The sequence below is a fragment of the Eurosta solidaginis genome, chromosome 1 (genome assembly GCF_040869045.1).
Source record: "Eurosta solidaginis isolate ZX-2024a chromosome 1, ASM4086904v1, whole genome shotgun sequence".
NCBI lineage: Eukaryota > Metazoa > Arthropoda > Insecta > Diptera > Tephritidae > Eurosta > Eurosta solidaginis.
In genome coordinates, this window is record NC_090319.1 from 20,507,461 (window position 1) to 20,523,447 (window position 15,987).

Genomic DNA, 15,987 nt, shown 5'->3' on the forward strand with positions numbered 1-15,987 from the left:
AGAAAATTAGTAAGATTTTGGACAATGGGCGTGGCACCACCCACTTTTACAAGAAGGTAATTTAAAAGTTTTGCAAGCTGTAATTTGGCTGTCGTTGAAGATATCATAATGAAATTTGGCAGGAACGTTACTACTATTACTATATATGTGCTAAATAAAAATTAACAAAATTGGATGAAGAACACGCCCACTTTTTAAAAATTTTTTTTTTTAAATTCAAATTTTAACAAAAAATTTAATATCTTTACTGTATATAAGTAAATTAAGTCAAAATTCAACTCCAGTAATGATATAATGCAACAAAATACAAAAATAAAAGAAAATTTCAAAATGGGCGTGGCTCCGCCCATTTTCATTTAGTGTGTCTAGAATACTTTTAATGCCATAAGTCGAACAAAAATTTACCAATCCTTTTGAAATTTGGTAGGAGCATAGATTCTATGACGTTAACTGTTCTCTGTGAAAATGGGCGAAATCGGTGGAAGCCACGCCCAGTTTTTATACACAGTCCACCGTCTGTCCTTCCGCTCGGCCGTTAACACAATAACTTGAGCAAAAACCGATATATCTTTACTAAACTTAGCCCACGTACTTATCTGAACTCACTTTATTTTGGTATAAAAAATGGCCGAAATCCGACCATAACGACGCCCACTTTATCGATATCGAAAATTACGAAAAATTAAAAAAATGCCATAATTCTATACCAAATACGAAAAAAGGGATGAAACATGGTAACTGGATTGGTTTATTGATGCAAAATATAACTTTGGAAAAAACTTTGTAAAATGGGTGTGACACCTACCATATTAAGTAGAAGAAAATGAAAAAGTTCTACAAGGCGAAATCAACAGCCCTTGGAATCTTGGCAGGAATACTGTTAGTGTTATTGAATATATAAATAAATTAGCAGTACCCGACAGATGATTTTCTGGATCACCTGATCCACATTTGGTCGATATCGCGAGAACGCCTTCACATATACATCTAGGGGCCACTCGCTTTTAAAACCCTCATTAATACCTTTAATTTGATATCCATATCGTACAAACACATTCTAGAGTCAACCCTGGCCCACCCTAATGGCGATATCTCGAAAAGGCGTGCACCTATAGACCTAATGCCCACTCCCTCTTAAAATGCTCAGTAACACCTTTCGTTTGATACCCATATCGTAAAAACATTCTAGAGTCCCCCTGGCCCACCCTAATGGCGATATCTCGAAAAGGCGTCCACCTATAGACCTAATGTCCACTCCCTCTTAAAATGCTCAGTAACACCTTTCCTTTGATACCCATATCGTACAAACATTCTAGAGTCACCCCTGGCCCACCCTAATGGCGATATCTCGAAAAGGCGTCCACCTATAGACCTAATGCCCACTCCCTCTTAAAATGCTCAGTAACACCTTTCGTTTGATACCCATATCGTACAAACATTCTAGAGTCACCCCTGGCCCACCCTAATGGCGATATCTCGAAAAGGCGTCCACCTATAGACCTAATGCCCACTCCCTCTTAAAATGCTCAGTAACACCTTTCGTTTGATACCCATATCGTACAAACATTCTAGAGTCACCCTTGGTCAACCTTTATGGCGATATCTCGAAAAGGCGTCCACCTATAGAACTGAGGATTACTCCATTTTAAAATACTCATTACCACCTTTCATTTGATACCCATATCGTACAAACATTCTAGAGTCACCCCTGGCCCACCCTAATGGCGATATCTCGAAAAGGCGTCCACCTATAGACCTAATGCCCACTCCCTCTTAAAATGCTCAGTAACACCTTTCGTTTGATACCCATATCGTACAAACATTCTAGAGTCACCCCTGGCCCACCCTAATGGCGATATCTCGAAAAGGCGTCCACCTATAGACCTAATGCCCACTCCCTCTTAAAATGCTCAGTAACACCTTTCGTTTGATACCCATATCGTACAAACATTCTAGAGTCACCCTTGGTCCACCTTTATGGCGATATCCCTAAATGGCGTCCATCCATAGAACTATGGCCTACTCTCTCTTAAAATACTCTTTAATACCTTCCATTTGATACACATGTCATATAACCACATTCCAGGGTTACCCTAGGTTCATTTTCCTACATGGTGATTTTCCTTATTTTGTCTCCATAGCTCTCAACTGAGTATGTAATGTTCGGTTACACCCGAACTTAGCCTTCCTTACTTGTTTTTTTGTAATTTCATTTGCTGTTATTTTAACTTAACTGAACTTTTGTATCGTTTATTCGCCAGTTTGCAGTTTCAGTTTGTTGCAACATGCTGTTGCGATGACAATGACAAAAGTATAGATTACTCTACTGCATCCGTTTCATATGCGAACCGCATCAACATCCGTTGCAAGGTTAAAACGGTAAAAAAAAAAACAAAAACAAGTAAGGTAGGCTAAGTTCGGGTGTAACCGAACATCACATACTCAGTTTAGAGCTATGGAGACAAAATAAGGGAAAATCACCTCGTAGTAAAATGAACCTAGGGTAACCCTGGAATGTGTTTGTATGACATGAGTATCAAATGGAAGGTATTAAAAAGTATTTTAAAAGGGAGTGGGCCATAGTTTTATAGGTGGACGCCATTTCGGGATGCCGCCATAAAGGTGGACCAGGGGTGACTCTAGAATGTGTTTGTACGATATGGGAATCAAATTAAAGGTACTAATTAAAGTTTTAAAAGGGAGTGGCCCTTAGTTATATATGTGAAGGCATTTTCGAGATATCGACCAAAATGTGGACCAGGTTGACCCAGAACATCATCTGTCGGGTACTGCTAATTTATTTATATATGTAATACCACGATACTCTTCCTGCCGAGATTCCAAGGGCTTTTGATTTCGCCCAGCAGAACTTTTCCATTTTCTTTTACTTAATATGGTAGGGGTGACACCCAGTTTACAAAGTTTTTTCCAAAGTTATGTTTTGCGTCAATAAACCAATCCAATTACCATGTTTCAGCCCTTTTTTTCATATTTGGCATAGAATTATGGCATTTTTATAATTTTTCGAAATTTTTAATTTTCGATATCGTAAGTTTTGTTATCATAGTCGGATTTCGGCCATTTTTTATACCAAGATAAAGTGAGTTAAGGTAAGTACGTGAACTAAGTTTAGAAAAGATATAACTATTTTTGCTCAAGTTATCGTGTTACCGGCCGAGCGGAAGGACCGACGGTCGACTGTGTATAAAAACTGGGCGTGGCTTTAACCGATTTCGCTCTTTTTCACAGAAAACAGTTACCGTCCTAGAATCTAAGCCCCCACCAAATTTCGCAAGGATTGGTAAATTTTTGTTCGACTTATGGCATTAAAAGTATCCTAGACAAATTAAATTAAAAAGGGCGGAACCACGCCCATTTTGAAATTTTCTTTTATTTTTGTATTTTGTTGCACCATATCATTACTGGAGTTGAATGTTGACATAATCTACTTATATACTCTAAAGATATTCAAATTTTTGTTAAACTTTGACTTTTAAATATTTTTTTTTTAAAGTGGGCGTGTTCGTTATCCGATTTTGCTAATTTTTATTTAGCACAGATATAGTAATAGGAGTAAGGTTCCTGCCAATTTCATCATGATATCTTCAACAACTGCAAAATTACAGCTTGCAAAACTTTGAAATTACCTTCTTTTAAAAGTGGGCGGTGCCACACCCATTGTCCAAAGTTTTACTAATTTTCAATTCTGCGTCATAAGCCCAACCCACCTACCAAGCTTAATCGCTTTATCCGTCTTTGGTAATGAATTATCGCACTTTTTCGGTTTTTCGAAATTTTCGATATCGAAAAAGGGGACATGGCTTAATGAATATCTTTTTTCGCCCAGATCATTTTGATATCTAGAAGTCTATATCTATCTCGAATAGTTTATGCCGTTATGGATTACCGTTATGCGAACAAAATTAATATACTCTGTGAGCTATGCTCAGCTGAGTATAATAACAACAACATCAGCGGTTACGCTAGCAGACAGATATTTGCAGTCAAAGTGAAATTGGTTGGCAATTAAATTAATAAATGTGTGCAAATGTGCGCGTGTGTATGTATGTGTGTACGTGTTGTATGCATTGAACATTCACAATCGGAATGCCACTACACTTCCGTCATATTTGCTATAATCTGCATTTCTTTACTAGCGATGGCAGTGCCAAGGTTCCTGTTGCTGACTGGGTTGTTTTTCTTCATGGTAATTTCTTAAAGGCAACTAAATATTAAAAATTGCAAAATTATAAAAAAATATTTCTTTATTAAAATTAAAATCACTTAGATAAAGCATAAGGAAAAATGCAAAAAAATGCTTAAGATAAGAAAACTAGCTTTAAAACAAAAAGAACTGGTATATGATATTTTGCCATAAAAATCCTTCCCTAAATCCAGACAAGAAATTTTCTTGAAAATAAAATGCTTCTTTTCTTTACTTATAGACAGGACGCAATAAAACCAGATAAGCGAAGTCAATAGTACAACAACAATAAGTAACAAAGGATAAGTTCGGATGTAACCGAAGGTTACATACTCAGCTGCCAAATTACATCTTGCAAAACTTTTAAATTACCTTCTGTTAAAAGTGGGAGGTGCCACACCCATTGTCCAAACATTTTCTATCTTTCTATTCTGCGTCATAAGTTCAACAAGTTACATCGCTTTATTCGTCTTTGGTAATGAATTATCGCACTTTTTCGGTTTTTGGAAATTTTCGATATCGCAAAAGTGGGCGTGGTTATAGGCCGATTTCATTCATTTTAAACAGCGATCTGAGTTAGTGCGCAGGAACTTACATACCAAATTTCATTAAGATACCTTAAAATTTATTCAAGTTATTGTGTTCACAGACAGACGGACGGACGGACATGGCTAAATGAATTTCTTTTTTCGTCCAGGTTATTTTGACATATAGAAGTCCATATCTATCTCGATTAGTTTATGCCATTACGGGGTACCGTTGTGCGAACAAAATTGATATACTCTGTGAGCTCTGCTCAGCTGAGTATAAAAATTAGACGGTCCTGAAAATCCGGTAATGAATTTTAAAGTAGCAGGGATGTAAAACTGTTGATACTATTTTCCTACTTTATTACTACCTTAGTAATGTAATGTGCGGAAAAACCCCATCTCGATATATTTCCTTATTGGAAACGGGGACATGAAAGAAAAGAGAAAACAGCGGAAATGGGAAGAGCAGAAGAGGAAAATGGAGGGAATTCGGAGAAGTAAAAAAAACAAGGAAAGGAAGATGGAGAGTGAGAGTAAAAGTAAACATAAGGGTTATGTAAGATCGCGGGTTCGAATCGAGCTCAAGGCCTAAAAATAATTATTTTATCATTACTATTGTTATAATAAATTTTTCTTAATGAAAAAATTATTAAATTAGAATCGAAGAAAGGAAAAATTTAGACAACTGCCAATGACTTTGCCGATGAAGGAATTTAGAAGTGATGGAAATGACATTGGTTGGAATGTAGGATCTATACAACGAGCTTTGGCAGTTGTCTAAATTTTTCTTTCTTCTATTCTAATTTAATAATTTTTTCATGAAGAAAAATTTATTATAACAATAGTAATGATAAAATAATTATTTTTAGGCCTTGAGCTCGATTCGAACCCGCGATCTTATAAATTAATAGGCCGATATAAATACAAAAGTTGTTCATAAGGGTTATGGTTTGAGACAAACGCTGTTTAAGAAGTTAAGGGGATAAAATTAAGAGTAATGGTCAGAGCAAGACTTGGTTAAGGGCATGAGTGGGAAGAGTGAGACGAAACGCAGATCTTAGCCATGTGTCGTTAAAATTAACTTAACCCTGGAAAGAACTTGCTGGCAATATCCTTCAGTATTGCGTCAGAGGCTTGAAATTTGACCATCTTTCGCGATTTGGTCGATAAGTGCTTGTTTGTTGGTCATAACGTATTGCAAGAATTCTTTTTCGAATTTGGTGATCTTAGCGGCATCCACTTTGTTCAAGTGACCGCGTACACCGCAGTAGATGACAGCAACCTGATCTTGAATAGACATGGGCACATATTGACCTTGCTTTAACAATTCAGTCAAACGTACACCACTATTCAACAATTGTTGAGTAGCAGCATCCAAGTCAGAACCGAATTGAGCGAAAGCAGTTACCTCACGATATTGAGCCAATTCCAAGTTCATGGAACAAGCCACTTATTTCATAGCATTTGTCTGGGCAGCTAAACCGACACTCGCTACAGACAACCGACGTTCATGGCTGGACGAATACCCTTGTAGAACAACTCAGTCTCCAAGAAGACCTGGCCGTCAGTGATGGAAATGACATTGGTTGGAATGTAGGCAGACACATCACCAGCCTGTGTCTCAATGACGAGCAGGGCGGTCAACAAACCACCACCCATAGCGGGCGACATCTTACCAGCACGCTTCAATAGACGTGAGTGCAAGTAAACCACATCACCAGGGTAGACTTCATGCAGAACGGCGCAACAACAGAGACATTCGACGATAGCCTGTTTTGGCAAATCATCATAGATGATTGAAGCGTGCTTGTCATGGAAATATTCACCCATGGCACAGCCAGAGTAAGGAGTCATATACTGTAGAGGTGCAGCATCAGAGGCAGTGGCTGATACAATGATGAAGTATCCCATAACACCAGAATCGGTTAAACGTTGCACGATCTGAGCGACAGTTGAACGCTTCTGACCAATAGCAATGCAGATGCAGTACAATTTCTTGCTTTCATCTTGGCCATCGTTGAAGCGCGTCTGGTTGGACGAAAAGTAGAGAGATTTACTGAAAAATTAAAGTGATAGGGAAATGGAATAAGCTGATAGAGGTAAACTATAAAATGCAGAGGGAGATGGAATAAGATGAGGAAAAGGAAATAATAATAGAGGAGAGGCAAATGGATAAGTAGATTAAGTCAGAACAATGACTTATAATAGAATAACTCCATCTGCTTGGCATATACTAGGAAATTTCCAGCACCCAGCCTTATTGCTACCTAGAGGTTTGGCAACTCTGCTACTTCTAATAGCTGGAGCTTTGACCTAACGAGCGCACGACACAAACACCAAACGTGGTCAACCGTTTCTTCCTGTATTTAGTATTTTCTTCATCTGTTATTACCGACGAGTCCTTACTCATAAGCATGTGACTCCAGAAGGCAGAGTTCTGTAACAATACTCATTGTGAGCCTTAAGTCTTTTATGTTAAGATATACGAGCAACTTTGTGAACCTAACGTCGCATAATTTGCACAGGGTGTAAGATATGTTGCAGGTCCTATGATTCAGTCCACGCCATTCCTGCTTGGTGGTTCATATACAACTCCAGTTTCTAGTGCTGCATCCTCCTTTGCCAACTCATCAATTTTTTCTTTACCTTCTATCACTTAATGACCGGAAATGAAGTATAGGTGTACAGTCCCTCAAATAATTATATTCCTTCCAGTACACTTTTTGATGAAGTGATCTTTGAAATTTTAAGCCTTGATCGCCGCTTGACCAACAATATAAGCAATGTTGGAATTATACCCTACGAACGCTTCCATCAGAATTTCTTCTGCTCTCTTCACGGCTTTAATTTCCGGCAGAAATACATTTCAGTGGTCTGGCAGCCTGTAAGATCTATCCCTTTCTGGAAAAACACAGTAAACAGCAGACCCGACCCCTTTCGTCAATTTGGATGCATTTCGGCTCTATTGTTCTAAAAATGAAATTTTATTGAATTATTTGTTTTATATTTTTTGAAAATGTATTTAAACACAATACTCTTAAAAAAGTGCATCGTCCGCTGTTCTTGTCTAACAAATTCCATAACAAAAAATTTTAAGTTTAAAATTTAATCCGATATACTGAACTTCTTGGTTATCTTTTCGGTGTATAGAGTTTTCTCTTGGCCAGTTACGTCCAAAGAAAATCTCATTTAGGAATCCCAATCGAACTAGCTGGGCTTTGTGTAGTTGCAAGCTGGATGAACTTCTGACTGGAGCCTGAGAGGTGTTGTCCGAATTTTCTTCCGATGTTCTTCCTGTTCACCAAGGACTGATATGTGTAGGGATAGACATCAGTGTTGAACAGGGATGCGTAGTGAGCTCACAGCTTCCAGTTGATGGCTCTTCAATAACGTCAGAGGATAAAACTATTCTCGGACTGGGCTTTTACAAATTGGGGCTGGGTATTTTTGAATATAAGACCAGGATGGACATATGGGATTCCTGGGTAAGTTTCTTCAAAAACGTGGAAGCGTGTAACGAGTCCGAGAAGATCAGAATGGTACTCTTGATTGATTCTGCTCCATTGAGATACCTGAGAAATGTAGATGGCCGCTAGATGTCAAGCGGTGAGGAATTGTTTGAATTTCTAATGAACACTCATTTTCTGGATGTCCCAGTTGCGCACGAATCGGCTTCATTGCCGGCAATTTTCCAGCCTAAGAGGAATGCAATCCACCTCCTTTCATGAAAGGCAGTTTGTATTGGCCATATGGAATAATTCCTGTGCGTGATCATTGAAGGTTTCTTGAAACTATATGGCTTAAATTTACGCCAACGATGTGCGGTTGGGCATTGTTCACAAATGTTGGAACTTGGAAAAAGTCACCTTGATTACGAAGGCGGGGAAAGATTTTTGTATCTCTCCCAAACAGTAAAAACTTATCAGCTTTGTGTCGGTTCCTTTCTTGACAAGGAAGGAGCTTTTAACCAAGTTGAAATATTTGAAGCAAAATGGTAGCCTTGTTGTTGTCAGTCAAAAATAACTGAAACTGACAACGAAACTTTATGTAATCTGCTAAATGTTAAAGATTGCTCAACAATATATTAAGGGATAAAACAAAATTCAGATCAAAACAAACAAACCTAATAGTGGCCAGAAATATAGCGCTAGAAACTACAAAAAGGCCGAAGGCTTCGGGGCTGCTTAAGTGCAGACTGTATGGCCACAGCAGTATAGCACCTTTAAATGTGGGGCGAACGGATTATTTGCTTCTGCGCTTTAGCGTCGAGAAAGATCTTGGGGCCTTCATAGAGTCGAAGGGTTGGCGCAAGGGCGCGCAAATGGCAGATTATATTATGCACGTGTATACCGATGGTTCCAAATTAAGGGTAGTGGCCAGATCTGCGGTTATCTGTGTAGATTCAGACATATGTTGATCCCACAGGTTGTCAGATGATTGCAGTGTCTTTTAAGCGGAAATTGTAGCTGTAAAGAAAGCAGCAGAAATTCAGGAGGAAGCGTGTTAAAGCTTGAGCCGCTTCAATAAATATATTGAAAGTTATGTGGTGATAATTTCAAACAGTACTTCTTTGATAAGTGTCCTGGAATGCCAAGAAACATTTGAGAGATTTCACCTAGGTGGTGCCACACTGGATTTGTGGCCATAAAAGGATAGAAGGTAACGAAAAGGCCAGTAAGTTGGCAAAGGAGGGAACAGCACTGCATGAATCGACGGTAGACGTCCCAATCCATTTGGGAGCAGTCAAAAGGAGATAAGAGTTGCATATGATCCATCAAGCAGTGAAAGCGTGAATAGAAGAGCGGAGCTGCAAAATTTCCAAGATCATGTTCAAAGCCTACGACGTTTGATTCACAAAGTTGCTCATATCTCTAAAGAGGTAAAACTTAACATATGCTTAAAAGTTAGCCCTCGTCAGTAACAGCAGATGTAGAAAGTGCGAGCTGAAAGAAGAAACGGCAGAGCACGTTCTATGTTTGTGTTCTGCGCTCGAGAGGTCAAGGCTGCTAGGGGTGGCAGAAATGCCAGACCTTGAGGCTGCAATTAGGCTAGATCCTAGAAAACTGCTTGTGTTTGCCAAGAAGATCGAGTGCTCTGATAACATATGAGATAGTACCTAATTGGTGTTTTCCATTTGGTCGTCAAACAAATTCTAGTAATTCTGTGGAAATATTCGGTTTATGTGAAGTTTTTATTGACCGGCCAGTTCAATCTTAACTCAGTCTCTCTAAGAAACACATGAGAACGTCGAAACGCGTGAGAGGGAAAAGGAAAATTAAATTTTCCGTCTCATTTCTCGGCTGTTAATAGCATCAAAGTAAACTCACTTAATTATATTGAATGTTCTTCAATCGTTTAATGATTAGTTATCAGTAAGTCTGCCTTTTTAATAATCAATTTTTAACTGATTTCACATAAAAAATTAATTATTTATTTTAAACTTTATAATTTATTATTTAAGAATTCATGAGCTTAACACTGGCTTATAATTATTGAATATTCAATTATCTATTATATATATATTTTTTTTTTTAAGAGAAACTGAAAAGAAAGAAATAAACATTTAATGGCATATTGCGATGGTACCATTTCGAAAACGGCCACGTAATCATCATCAGGCAATTTCGTAATGTTATCAAAGGTTTCTCCGAGATTCGAAACGCGAATCACACGGTGAAACTGAAGTTGCCTTAACCATTAAGCTATCCTGCTTGTATTTGTTTCCTTGCTTAATTCATTTTATCTCATTTCTATATTTACAACACAATTGAGGCATTCTGTCCCTATATTTATTTGTGTGTACGTAGATTTGTTTTTGTAAAGTTTCTTTTTCGTTGCGAATGGGAGGCTTTGTAAACTCGGGCTCAGTTTTATATCACAATACAGAGCTTCTCATTCGCAACGAATAATAAACTTTACAAAAACAAATCTACATACACGCAAATTAATATAGAGACAGAATGACTCAGTTGTGTAGAAATTGTTAGTGTAGAAATGAGATAAACTGAATTAAGCAAGGAAAAAAATAAAAGCAGGATAGCCTAGTAGTTAAGGCAACTGCAGTTTCACCGTGTGATTCGCGGTTCGAATCTCGATGAAACATTTGATGACATTACGAAATTGCCTGATGATGATTACGTGGCGGTTTTCGAAATGGTACCGTCGCAATATGCCAGTAAATGTTTCTTTCTTTCTTTTCCGTTTCTCTTAGAAAAAAATATAATAATTGAATATTCAATATTTAAGCCGGTGTTCAGCTCATGAATTCTTAAATAATAAGTATAAATTGAACACACCATTAAACAAACAAACTTTATGATTTATTAAATAATCCTGATTACTTTTTATTTGATTAATGCAAATTTATTTTGATTATTTAAATCAAATAATTAATACAATTAAATTATTATTTTCCAATATCATAGCATATTTTTGAGGGTATCTGATCAGGAACCGTATCGTGATTTCGATACGAATCGTAACACATGATACGGGCCCAGGTTTCTATAAAGTTATAAAAAGCAAATGGATACAAACAGAAGAATTAGTCACACGAAAACTGGAAGAAATATAATAATTTTACTATTGTTAACATCTGCTTTAAAAACTGTCTCTTTCATATTAATAATTCAAAATAATTAAAAATAGTAAATTATTAAAATAAATTATTAAATAAATTATAAAAATAATAAAATTATTATAATTATGTATCAATTGCTAATTATTAATCATTTGATAAGTTTTAATCGTGAGATTAATTTTTACTATTTGATTATTTATAATTGCTTCATTATTTTTAATCTAAAACATTGACTAAATTTGCAACTATTAATTATTGATAATTTTTTTTTATAATGGCTAATCATGATTATTTTTGGCTATTTTTTCAGTTGAATAATTATGAAATGCGAGGACATGCGAAAAAAAAAATTCGTCATTAAAATTAAAAAAGCAAAGAAAATGATCTATATATATAAAAATGAATGTCCGTTTGTGCGAGGCTTTTGTTCAAACTTTCACATAAGTTGCGTATACCTCACGCGGTGCTTTGCACATAGGTTTGGTTGCGATCGATGCACTGGGTCTCGAGATATAGGCCAAAATGTGGACCCGGATACCCCTAGAATGTGTTTATAGAATATGGATAACAAATGAAAGCTGTTGATGTGTGCTTTAGTAGGGGGTAATTTTCATACCCCTAGGTGAATTGGGTCTCGAGATATAGGCCAAAACGTGGGCCCGTGAACGCCTGGATAGTGTTTTTACATTATGGGTATCAAATTGAAGCTGCTGATGGGTGCTTTAGTACAGGGTAGTTTTCATACCTATTGGTGAATAGGGTCTCGAGATATAGGCAAAACGTGGACCACGGTAATACTAGGATGTGTTTTTAGATTATGGGTTATATAGGATCTCGAGATATAGGTCAAAATGTGGACTTGGATATACCTAGAATGTGTTTTTACATTATGGGTTACATAGGGTGTCGAGATATAGGAAAAACGTGGACCACGGTAACACTAGGATGTGTTTTTACATTATGGGTTACATAGGGTCTCGAGATATAGGCCAAAACGTGGACTTGGATATACCTAGAATGTGTTTTTACATTACAGGTTATATATGGTCTCGAGATATAAGCCAAAACGTGGACCTGGATACACCTAGAATGTGTTTTTAAATTACAGGTTACATATGGTCTCGAGATATAAGCCGAAACATGGACCAGGATACACATAGAATGTGTTTTTACATTATGGGTATCAAATTGAAGATGTTAATGTGGGCTTTAGCACAGAGTAAATTTTACACCGGTGGGTGACTAGGGTCTCGAGATATAGGCCAAAACATGGACCCGGATAACCCTATAATGTGTGTGCATTATGGATATCAAACGAAAGCTGTTGACGGGAGCTTTAAAGTAATTTTCATTGTGATATTCGAATTAGTCGCATCAACCTGGCAAAACTGATAAATATGCATGCGAAACCGAAATAAAGACAAGAATTAATAATACCCACATACCTATTTACATACGTCCTATTCGATTTACCCGAAATTTGGTATATAAATTTGCCTATTAATATTTACGGTGCTTTTTTCCGGGAAGTAGACCAGATACAGACTGGGACTTGGATTAGGACTAGGAGTGGAACTGAGACTGTCTCTGGGACTGAGACTCGGAATGGGACTTGAACAAAATACATACCACCCTCTGGGATTGGCAATAAGAGATTAAGAAGAATTAGAAAAACTTGAGAGAATAGAAAAGAGAGAAGGAGACTGAGAAAGAGATAGAATGAGACGAAGATGGAGATAGATGAAGCGAAAAATACGGAGAGAGGTGTGAATCCAAAGATAAGGAAAAAGTGTAGAGGGGGGAGGGCAGAGTTAGACGGAAAAAGCGTATTAAAATATGTGCAGATAGACCAAATTTAGGGCAGAACAACGTCTGCCGGGTCTGCTAGTTATTAATATTGTTAATGGAAATTGAGCAAGTCCGTTAGAAAAACTCTTTACCCTTTACAACTTCAATTCATGCAACGTACAGAACAGTATTTGGCACTTTAAAATTTTCAGAAGAATGCTTAAGCAAATTTTGCATTTTTTTCCTATTTAGTATATGCATATATTTGTAATTGTTCTGCATATTTTCTCAGAAATTTAGAGCTTTTGTTGCCAAACAATTCTTCCTCAAAGCAACCAAATTTAAATGCAATTCAAGTGCATGCAGCTTTGCAAAACGCAAAATATGTATTCAAATCAAAAGGCAGCAGGAATAACAGCAGCCAGTCAAATAGTAGGTATTTGTTGTATTTGTTTTATATGCATTTCACAGAGGCTTCAATGCTGCCAAAGCCCAAAGTGCAATATAATTTGTTTTCTTTTGATATTCTCACCAAGTTTCCTTTACTTTACGACTGGACAAATATCGGAATATAAAGTCACGTTTGCGTTCTTAGCCACCCGATGACTTGGCTACTTGGCCTCTACTTATTAAAGTTACAACACTGAAAAAAAAAACCAAAACACCCAAAATAAGCAGAAAAGTCACAAAAAAAAAATCAAACCTGTTTCTCTGCAGTAATAAAACTGCATACAACTACAAGTAGTACTTCCTGCCGATGCGCGCCCCCGTTTCCGTTACGAGCGCAGCTTGTTTACGTTTGGCCAGTAAACAAGCGGAAACTTGTAATTCTAGCGAGAGGAAAAAAAAACTTTAGCAAAAAGCAGATTCAAGTTGCAAAAAGGAGTAAAGTTAGAATGGCAAAAGCGATGTTGCTGCTCGTTTTGCATGTCAAAGCAAGAAACGGCCGTTGTGCTTTAAGTGGCGTCAGAGTGAGTGTTGAGTAGAAGATTGGTAGGCGTACAACGTACAAATGCTCTGGCCCTCAATTAAGCAGGAATCGAGTAGACTTAGTCGCAGTCCATTGGGCTAGCTTTTGTCGCCTACCTCTACCACCCACAGCTGGCTCACTCGATATTTGTAGCACAAGAAGTACTCAACATTAGTTTTATTACATTTACTTCCGTTTGTGCTGTGCTTAAGTACTTCCGTTGGTGCGTTCGTCAACCACCAGTACTATTGTGTGGTACAACATTTGTACCAGCAGTTCTCAACGTACAAATAATAATAAACATTTTTCATATTGATGGATAATCATTTATTGGAAAAAATAAGTTTTACAAAAAAGTATATTACTTTCAAGAAAAATGTTTAAAAATAAACACACAATTTTTAAATTTCTAAAATTATGTATGAATCTAATTTATGCTTGAGTATGATATTTTGCGAAGCACATCTTACAAAGTGATATATCACATTGTTGTCAAATTTGTTTTGTTCTGGTTTGTGTTTTGCCCTGCGAACACTTTGCGCAACGTCTTCAAGTCTCAAGAGGAATTGGTAAGTGCAAGGATACGTTGCCCAACTTCCTTTTTTCTTTGAGATAAACCGCTTGGTGATTGGGATCCGCGTACGGCTGTAGTTTTAATACCTTTAATACCTGATATTAATGACCAGATATGCTGATCCTGAACAAGGACTCATTTCTTTCCCATTTTTCGTTTGTTGGTGGGAATTTTTTTCTATTTTTCTTTAATTGTGGTAACTAAAGCTTTAACCACACGTTCGCTTAAAGTTCCATCGTATTGATTTTGTTCTCTTCCGTTGTATATATTGAAATAATATTTGTACCCCGTCTCAGAGTCACATCGCAGCCACATTTTTGTTCCACATTTTACTGATTTGAGTGGCATATATTGTTTTAAGGATGATCTTCCTTTAAACTTTGCCATTGATTCATCTCTTCTCTGCCTAACCTTATCCTGTCGGTACTGTTGAAATGTACTTTTCAAATACACCCCAACATCATCGATGTAATAAATTTTACTGCAATCAGTTGGTTTCTGAAAAAATGCAAAATATAATTTTGATGCCAAAAACTTATAGCGGTCACGAGATATTGCAGTGTTAATAATAGCATTACTTATTGAATGATGTTTTGATCAATAATGTTTTAAAGTCGAAAGCTTGTTATAAGACATTTCGAACATAGAGTCCAGCATAATTTGTATCAGTCTTTACTATATTTGATCTTTTTTTTGCGGTTTGAAACTCAGAAATGGGATTAGTTGTACATTGTGCGATATACATGCACAAGCTTCGAGGAAACACCTTTTGAAAAATTTTGAAAGGGCAAAGAATTGAGAGGAATTTCCGGACTTATATTATGTCCACGGGAGTAACTTATAATATGTATAGGTATGGAATTTTCTCAAAGAGAAGACCACAACCTAAAGTCTGATGAGATGTAATTCTCATTATCGTCTTGTACTAAATTGGATCCCACAAATTTATTCGGTGCTATAAAGCTTTCAAAATCTGATAGCTCACTATTGGGAGATGAAGGGGAACCAGATTCTTCGCCGTGCGAACCCAATTTTGCCAAATAATTATCATCATTTCCGTTTAAAAAATCAGTGCCTGTATCATCGTCATCTGAATCAAGTATTTCATCAATCAGCATTTCGGTAATTTTGTCTGAGCTCAGTTTTTTCGAGATGGTATTTGTTTATAAAAGAAAGACGAGAGAATAATTTTTTTTTTTTTTGAAGAGAGGCACTATATATAAAATACTACTGGTACATATAAGTACCAGCTCACTGAAACTCCACAAAATCAAGCAAATCCTTATAAATGTTTCACTAAATATGCTAAAGCTTGTAAATAAAATAAATATCTTCCATAAA

General features: G+C 36.8%; 1 pseudogene; it reads right to left on the bottom strand.

The window, feature by feature from the left end:
• Positions 1–5,811: 5,811 nt before the first annotated feature.
• Positions 5,812–15,764, bottom strand: LOC137234888 (ATP synthase subunit alpha, mitochondrial-like; annotated as a pseudogene).
• Between the last annotated feature and the right edge of the window lie 223 nt (positions 15,765–15,987).